The 9,944-nt window shown below is 42.0% G+C and overlaps 1 protein-coding gene across 1 annotated transcript in view; it reads right to left on the minus strand.

Annotated features, from left to right (window-relative positions):
• FANCM (FA complementation group M) overlaps positions 1-9,944 on the minus strand; it is an 84,483-nt gene that overhangs the window by 39,642 nt on the left and 34,897 nt on the right. The window lies entirely within an intron of this gene.

The raw sequence follows: 9,944 nt of genomic DNA on the forward strand, positions 1-9,944 counted from the left end.
GCTCGCAGGGACGCCATATAATGAGTGTTTTGTTGGCGTTGATGATCCGCCTGCTCTGGCGTTTCGGCAGCTGTCAAGCTTGCCTGCCACTGAACTCATTCCTCGCACTGTCCCCATGATTGTTCTGGCATCTCAGCAAGTGAAATCACAGATACGTTCACCTGCAGCACACCCAATGTAGTGTATTTGATAATGTGCATCAAATGTTCCACTGAAAATCTGTATGTTGGAGAGACCGGACAGCAGCTTAGAATGCGTATGAATTCACATCGCCATACAATAAGAGAACGAAGAGTTGACCTTCCTGTATCAAAGCATTTTTGTAATGAGGATCACCGATCACATGAAAGTTTTGGTTTTGGGAGGGAATTTCAAATCAAAGAGAGAACAATGCATTCATGAGTGTAAATTTATGACCCTGCTTCAAACACTGGAGGGGGGGGGGCTAAATTTGTCACATGGTTTAATGTCATTTTACAGAAATCACTGACCTGAGACCCTGAGAACTGATAAGGACCTGTAAGTGTTTACATTGTTTCTACCAATTAATAACAATCCTCTACCCCCCCTCCTCCTGGAATTCTATCCCTATGTATCCTTTTGTACATAAATACGCATCCTTCAGAAATGGTTTTAAATTTACTTGAGAAAGAAGCCGAGAGTTCCGAAACGTTGTAATCTGTCATCATTATTAGTTAGCCATTAAAAAGGTATCAACTACTGAAGACTATCAAGTTTTTTTGTTTTTTTTTAATAAAGTACAGTCAGAAGAAGAGGGAAAAGAAGGAACAAAGTAATACATGAGCGCTGAATCAGACTACAGAGGGTTTGTTCGTAGTCTGTAACCATGGAAATACAGGTTTGACAAGGAGCCATAGACACCAAATGGATTCGTAAGTAAGAGTACTAGTAACCTCATTTCTTGCTTTAAGACGACTGGTAAAATGTGCATGGCCTCTGAAACTGAACAGAAGTGGTCATGCTCACAGAGTCGTAATCTTCATTCACCGCTATTGCTGAAGTTAGTTTTATATTTTGTATGTTTGAGAGGGTCGTCACCAAAAACTCTCAAAAGACAAAATTGACTCTGTTTGGGCTTCAGTCTGAAGTAGGCATTGTAAAAAGTGTTTAAATTCGCAGATTACCTTCAAAAACCTTACATTGAATGAGAGTAAGAAGCATTTTTAATGTCACTTGCATCAGTCATAACAGACTCTTCGAGAAAAAAATATACTTAAAAGGGAAGATCGCGTATAAAAATATAATAAATAAAACCGTCCCCTCTTCTGTCAGACAAGGCTATATACTACACAGGCGTCCCAACATTTGAATGGATGCCATGTAATACTACGTTTTCCAGCAGTGGATACTATGACAGATGAAATGCTGCAATGCAATGATTTAATGGCAGGAAGGAAAGGATTTTACTTTAAATTTGGAGAATTGGGGAGGTAAGGGTCCTGTAAGAGCAGAGACTATTACCATAGATTCTTCAGTGTTGTGTGTGCTCTTGACTATACATAATTTGATGTTCCTTCATTACAGCAGGAAATAAGTGTACTGCAAGCCAAAAAAAAAAAAAAATGGTCGATTACATAAGGGAAGGGTCCTTATAGTCTTCAGAAAGAGGTTTGTAAACTATTTACTGCACCAAACCACTATATATATTAAAAAAAAAAAAAAAAAAAAAAAAAACTCACAACCAACCACATATACCAGCACAAACAAATATAACTCATGACCATAAACCTGGTCACATCCATATGTTCCACTGAAATGAGGATCTTCTCGAGAAAAACAAATGGTATCAAAATAGCTGAAACATCATTACTACTGGCAAGTAACCTCAAATGACAGGGCTAAAGGAATCAGTGGGGCAGCACCTACTGAAGGATACAGAAAATTGGACTTGGTGGAGGCGCTGAAAGGTCCTTCTTTTTAAAGGGGCTCAATCAGCAAAATTATGCTAATAGAACCCCACATATGCGTGAATAGCCTTTAAAAAGGCTATTCAGGCACCGTAAATGTTATATTAAACCCCGGTCCTGTTTTTAAATAAAAGCATTAAAACATATATGCTAATCGTACCTGAACGTGCACCATGGGTGGGGATGCACGATACTACGTCATCTTCTGTCACGCCTACCACTTCTGTCTTCTTGTAGTTTCGCCCTCTGGTTCCATGTCTTCTTCCGCCTTCTTGTCTTCAAATCCCACGCCTGCATAGTAGCGCTTCCCTCCGGAGCACTACTGCGCAAGCTCACTTGCCAGTCCCCATAGAACTACACGAGCGAATTGCACGCTCGCAACTGCCATTAAGTAAAATGGTGAGTGAGCCTACGCAGTAGCGATCCGGAGGGAAGCGCTACTACGCAGACGCGAGATTTGAAGACCTCAAGCCGGAAGAAGACCAATAGGAAGCCGGCAGAAGAGACGGGACCAGAGGGCGTCGCTCCAAGAAGACAGAAGAGGCAGGCGTGCCCGAAGATGACGCAGCATCGTGCATCACCGCCCCCTGGTGCACGTTCGGTAAGATTTGCATATATGTTTTTATGCTTTTATTTAAAAACGGGACCAGGGGTTAATATAACATTTACGGTGCCTGAATAGCCTTTTCGCAGGTGCGGGTTTTTTTAGTCTAGTTTTACTGTGGTGCTTATTTAGGATGTTGGCGCACCTCCTTGTTAAAGGTTGTGCACGTTATTTGGCCATGTGCACCTTGCCCCTTTTTTGGTGAAAAAGGCGCAATTGTTAAAAAACAAAAAACTGTGCAATTGCTCCTTTTTAATGCTTTCTAACATGACCGGGCTCTTCTACACTCCCCATTTACTGGTGTGCATTTTCTCCTTTTTTTTGCCCCTTTTTAAAAAGGCAAAAGTCATAAATACAGCCTGAAAATGGTCATGTAGATAAGATAAAATCGTCCTTTAATAGTCCGCCATGGGGAAATTCAGTGTGTTACAGTAACCTGGATAATATATTACAAGAAAGAACACATACAAGGTCAGAATAGCATATAGAAAAGACACTAGGAGTCATAGCAGCATGATAATATGGATACAGGATAATAACAGTAATCTATTACTGAAGGAGACACACAAGCTCAGAATAGCAGAAAGGGGAAAGATACTAGGAGTCATAGCAGCTAAAGAAAAAAGAAAAAAGACTTCAGGATCACTTAGTTCTGTGTGTGGAGTGATCTTCGCTTAGCCTGTTGATTATGTAGCCTGACCGCGGATGGGAGGCCACTCCCCCTTTTCTTGCTAAAAAGCAAAAATAGCAAGGGCAGCATAACATCTATAGTATAGATTCTATACTATCTCGCAGTCCCGCTATAATTTAGTTCTACGACTAGGGGAAATAGATGCTATATGAACTGCAGAGATGTTCCCCATAGAAACAATGGGAGGCAGACCACAGACTTTTTTCCAGATACCACTGCAATTTTTTTTTCTCCTAGTTCCCCCTGATATCAGAACCAGGAAAGTTCCATGACCATCATGTTGTCGCAGGACCTAACCAAAGATGAGGGTTGTACATATCACTTTAAACAATGCAATATCTAAAACGTTCCATTTCCCTGAAAAGCAAAAAGTCTTCAAAAGCACAATTTCCTTTTGGCCGGTATAATCAAAAGGCCACAAAGTGACTGACCATGTAGATTGGACGTGGCAGCTCTAGCCCATATTTACATGTATTGTCTACTCTAGCCCTTCACATTATATAAACCTTGTGAGAGAAGGCACATGATGGAGCCATTAGGAGATGAAAAGTGCTGTCCCCGATTAAAAAGAGAACATTGCGGATTGCTTCTTACATAAACACCTATTCATTTTTACTGCCCAAGTCTTCGCAGTAGCCAATTTAATATCTTAAATGGGTCCTTGAATCCCACAATTATGTCACAACAGTCGCCGACATGCAACTTTATAGTTTATCTGCTCTATAGGATAAAGGACAGATTAATTTTGTTATGTGCGATTACACGGAGTGGGGGCAGCGCAATCCAATCCTCCTACACATGTCAGTGGCGGGCGAGTAACACAATCTATGTGAACCAGTAAACATAACCTACTTTCTAACCTCTTACCTTGATACATCTGTCTGCGAATGACTGGGTCACATAGTTTAAAAAATAAATGACTCCCTTTCTCTGTCATTGAGCTGATTTTTGTTAAAGTGTGCCAATAATGTACATAGGGCAGATTGATTAGATTCGCTGCCACATGGGGTTGTGAATGGCGCCATAATTTCCGCTATATTTCATTACTAGCTGCGTCCAGGCTTTACTGTTATCGCACAGACAATAATGAGCTATAGCCGTCATTATGTTTGTCACCAGGGTGATACATATTATAACAGTAACACGGACATATTCAGGTGACCCCGACCTAACGCCTTTTTCCCCTCATGAAAATTCATGCATATGTTGCAGAGATATTCATTTATTTCACAATATGCAAATGAGCAATCTGGATCAGAGGATGACAAAACTGCTACACCCCATACTGCTCTAACAGGCTGGTGCAAATGGGAGAACACGGACTAGGCGAGATTTCAGAATAGCTCCCTGGCTCCTGTCACTCAAAGAAGAGGAGGGAAGGAAGGATTCAAGCAGTATAGGGAATAGTTTGGAGCAACTTGGTGCTCTAGATAGCTCATTTGTATATTGTGAAATAAATTAATTTCTCGGTTACAGAAGCACAGTCCCCTGTAAAGCTCCTGGCAGTCGATACACGGGATCCTTGTTGGGTGCAGACACTGCATCGGTATTAACATATACACTCACCGGCCACTTTATTAGGTACACCATGCTAGTAGCGGGTTGGACCCCCTTTTGCCTTCAGAACTGCCTCAATTCTTCGTGGCATAGATTCAACAAGGTGCTGGAAGCATTCCTCAGAGATTTTGGTCCATATTGACATGATGGCATCACACAGTTGCCGCAGATTTGTCGGCTGCACATCCATGATGCGAATCTCCCGTTCCACCACATCCCAAAGATGCTCTATTGGATTGAGATCTGGTGACTGTGGAGGCCATTGGAGTACAGTGAACTCATTGTCATGTTCAAGAAACCAGTCTGAGATGATTCCAGCTTTATGACATGGCGCATTATCCTGCTGAAAGTAGCCATCAGATGTTGGGTACATTGTGGTCATAAAGGGATGGACATGGTCAGCAACAATACTCAGGTAGGCTTTGGCGTTGCAACGATGCTCAATTGGTACCAAGGGGCCCAAAGAGTGCCAAGAAAATATTCCCCACACCATGACACCACCACCACCAGCCTGAACCGTTGATACAAGGCAGGATGGATCCATGCTTTCATGTTGTTGACGCCAAATTCTGACCCTACCATCCGAATGTCGCAGCAGAAATCGAGACTCATCAGACCAGGCAATGTTTTTCCAATCTTCAATTGTCCAATTTCGATGAGCTTGCGCAAATTGTAGCCTCAGTTTCCTGTTCTTAGCTGAAAGGAGTGGCACCCGGTGTGGTCTTCTGCTGCTGTAGCCCATCTGCCTCAAAGTTCGACGTACTGTGCGTTCAGAGATGCTCTTCTGGCTACCTTGGTTGTAACGGGTGGCTATTTGAGTCACTGTTGCCTTTCTATCAGCTCGAACCAGTCTGGCCATTCTCCTCTGACCTCTGGCATCAACAACGCATTTCCGCCCACAGAACTGCCGCTCACTGGATGTTTTTTCTTTTTCGGACCATTCTCTGTAAACCCTAGAGATGGTTGTGCGTGAAAATCCCAGTAGATCAGCAGTTTCTGAAATACTCAGACCAGCCCTTCTGGCACCAACAACCATGCCACGTTCAAAGGCACTCAAATCACCTTTCTTCCCCATACTGATGCTCGGTTTGAACTGCAGGAGATTGTCTTGACCATGTCTACATGCCTAAATGCACTGAGTTGCCGCCATGTGATTGGCTGATTAGAAATTAAGTGTTAACGAGCAGTTGGACAGTTGTACCTAATAAAGTGGCCAGTGAGTGTATACAGATAGTTGTGTGGAGTGGCTGATAGATAACATGTATAATATTTATCAACTCTTTATGGTACATGTGCTACAAACAAGTGTCCAATAGTTAGTTCTCAGAATCCCCTTCTGTATTTTGGTGGTTGTAGGTCCTCTGGCGCCAACTAATGGACATTTGTTGGTAGCACATATACCATAGAGATAATCATCCTATAGGCTTCGGCTCCATCAGCCACTCCTCACATATCTGTATCTGGTTTTTGTTTTGTTTGCTTTTTTTTAATAATTTGTGCCTTTACATTGAAGAACAATAGTAATGATTTTTTTTGGACAATGAGTTTAATGTGTTGTATTTGTGTACACACATCTGCACATTTATTTACCCATCAGCCACCTGCTATTTTCCTTCCCTTTTGTCTTTTATTGTTGTATTTTCAATGTAATAACCCAATGAAATGCTTTTAAGTATAAAACACGTTTTAGCCCCAATAACCCACTGTTCAAACTATAGATTGTCCCAGTGCATCTCTGTGAAAAGCGCCATACAGCACACAGCTTTCCCAGGATTGGATCCTTTTGATGCTAGAGAACTTTGGGTTTGAGTATTGGTCCGCAACTACTTTTGTTACCCTATCAAAGCTCCTTACGCTAGGTTTACATTAGCGTTCAGGTTTCTGTTCTTCAGGTCCACTCTGTGAACTAAAAAACAGAAACTCTATCCGCTTAAAAAAGGTTACTCATTTATAAGCTATAATTGGGTCCGCCGGGTTTCCAACTGAAATAAGCAGAGAGAAATATCCTGCTTTCACAACTTTGCTCTTTACATATTTTTAGTGCAATGGCGGTCGGAGTCCCTAAACGTTAGTATCACCACAGCCTTAGGTCTAATGGTCAGGTGTCCCAATATTTTGGTCCATATTGTATACATAGATTCTGCCACGCAACACATACTTGTGTCGGTTTCCAATCTGTCACGGAATACGTCATTCAGTATTACATTTTTATTACATTTATTGCCAGAAATCTACAACAAATTTGCCAGTACAGAATGCTGATACTAGGTCCATTCCTCTTCTCATAGTCCCATACCTTCCTCTTACCATATACTAACACAGTTGCCATATCTAATTGACTCATTTATGGCCGTATAACCCTTCTCAACTCACAACATCCACTTTTATTATATGTTCACTTGGTGACACAAATCTCAGCCACCTAGACTGCTTTCTCTATCTAACAGCCATTAAATGGAACCAGTCAGGCCATTGAGGACCCCCAACCAGTACCAGCAGCTCCCGCATACAATGCAAGCCCACGTCTCACTTGCCCTCTGCCACATAAGATATATCACCTGTTAGGATCACATCTTCCATCTTGTATTCTGTCAGCCATTTTGTAAGCTTTTTCTTATATAAGCTTCATAAGGATGTCTGTTTAGAGTTTAAGAGACCCCTTTAGGGGATAAGGTGTGTGGAATGTTGATGGTTGGGTTGTAACTCCTTATCTGTTTGTGGTGAGAATCTCATAACAGGTTCTATAACCAGTTGACCCTTAGCCACAAACCGGACTGGACAGATAGCATGTGATCATTATCTCTCGTGCTGTGATATATACATCTAGAATTAGTGTAAGATGTTGGTTTACACATAAATATTGTAAATTCTTCTGTATGTCATGAGAAAGGTCATCCCAGGTTGGAGTATAGTAATGAGATGCAGAACTTATCCAATAGTCATGTGCCACAGCTTATGTATAACCAATCGGGTCAAAGTCCAACCTGCTTATGTTTGTATAAATGCTAACTTTCTGTAACAATGAATCAGAATCCATTTTGATACACGACCACCATGTGTCTTCATGATTCTCCAGGCTAAAAGATGGCGGAGGCCGATCTTGGCCTGTTAATTAATTTTCCTTTACAGACAGCATATCTCTGGGGTATTATGATTTGACCTCAACACACCGTTCTTAATAGAAAATGGTAGGCAGAGACCCTATTCCAGATTTTGCACTGGTGCCCACGAGCTTCCATCTACACTTCGAGTATAGAATTTTCATCTGCCCAAAATCATTTCTATGCAGAAGCCAAAGCAGAAGGGAAAGCAAGGAAATCTGAGCTATGTGCTTTGCAGAAATGTGAATGGCCTATAAAAAATTACTTTTTCTAGCCCAACAGTAACATTTCTCAGACATTTTAGAAGCCACTTAAATATTGTAATGGTGTGTGAACACAAGGAAGACTATGGTGCAGAAATATCGGAGGCTGAAAGACAGTTCCAATCAGATGAATAGGGTTGTTTTAGAGACCAGCAAATGGATTTTTAGTTGCATTCTGGCACAAAATCTGATGTGTGGGAATATACAGTTTGCCAGGAGTATTCCTCACCAATCCCTGTCTACAGGGAATTGTGAACGCTCAACCAATCACTGGCCACACTGGTGATCCACTGCAGTCAGTGTATGGATAAGGAGCAGATCCATTTACATGTAACAACTATCACCCAGATAACCTCATTCAGACCTTAGTGCATTTGGCTGCTTATACTCCTAGCCTTATATAAAAGGACCTTTCATCACCTCTCCCTATGATAAAAAGGCATAGGCGACACATGGATTACATCCGAGTGACGCTTGTGCCTCCACGGACTCATTCATTTCATCTAGTGAGCTTGGACTTAAGACCCCAGGACAGGTCTTTTACCTCTCCATTTTACTCACTTCCGCATACACGTGGCCATGATAAAACAATGTCTATGGGACCATATAGAGAATGGGTCAGTGGGCTAGCTATGATAAATAGAGCTAGCTCACTGACAAAGCATAGACCCTTAGTTCCGGCACTCAATGTTCTAGTTACACTTTCTGTCAAGTGGGCGGTCCCAGGCTACCTGTGCTAGCCCAGCAATACCCACCTCAAAGAGCCTTTTTAGCATACTGGGTGCTGAAAATGGTGGACTGTTCATGAACTCGAGAGAAAAAATTCCAACTGCTGGAATTAGTGGGGTGAAGCTTATTAAAGGATAGAAATAGTTGGAACAGTTGCTCCTCCCGAGCCCCCTACACATATGCATGTTCTCGTGATAAAGTGATACACTGCGAAACGCCTAATGTGGAGTCCAAGGGGGCAGAGCATGATCAAAACAGAAGTCACACTCCACGCCCTTTAGGCCCTGCACCAAGCATAAAACTTAGTCTGAAAAAGAACCAGATTTATTACAGTGTCTCAGGATGTATAAGAAACCTGATGCATCTTAGTTTATACCACTTATTACTCTGATCCAGTCTTTTATGCCAATTTTAGAATGCAACAGGTGCACACAATGTTACGTCTTAAGCAGTGCCCCTGGCACTTAACCTATACCCCTTATTAAGCTAGTCGGAAAAAAATGTGTAAAAGTAATATGCCAAAAATGCGCCTGTAAAGGCCTGTAAGAAAGAATCAACACATTATCTGCATATTTTTCCCGAAGGCCCCGTGTCAGGTTTTTCACAAATGTGGGCCTGGGAAGATTGCATAGTTACGTTAGTCATATACCATAGTATACTTGAAAAAACACCTTTGGCAGCCCCTCATCCATTATTTATTACACCCCAAGGCTATAGCATGGGACCCCTGCCATCTGTAAGTCTCTGCTAGCCTCTCAAGTGACTATAGGGACCACCGTGGCCTGTGACTGGTCCTCAGAGGTCACAGGGCGTAATTATACTATGAGCCATAACCCCTTTTGACGACTGAGGCCCAGTCGCTATTTATAATCTGAGGGTCTGAGGAGAAATGGTAGTTTGTGGGGTCGCCAGCCCAATATGGGGGGATAGGGTGACTCTTACTGCAGCGTATACTCCTGGGGATAACAGGGCACACTCAGGGGGGTACATATACCACTGACCTATAGGTTTCTTTCTTACAGTTTCCTTCCTTCTGGCAGTCATCTCATTTGCATAAATTGTTCATTAAAA

The sequence above is a fragment of the Leptodactylus fuscus genome, chromosome 7 (assembly GCF_031893055.1).
Source record: "Leptodactylus fuscus isolate aLepFus1 chromosome 7, aLepFus1.hap2, whole genome shotgun sequence".
NCBI lineage: Eukaryota > Metazoa > Chordata > Amphibia > Anura > Leptodactylidae > Leptodactylus > Leptodactylus fuscus.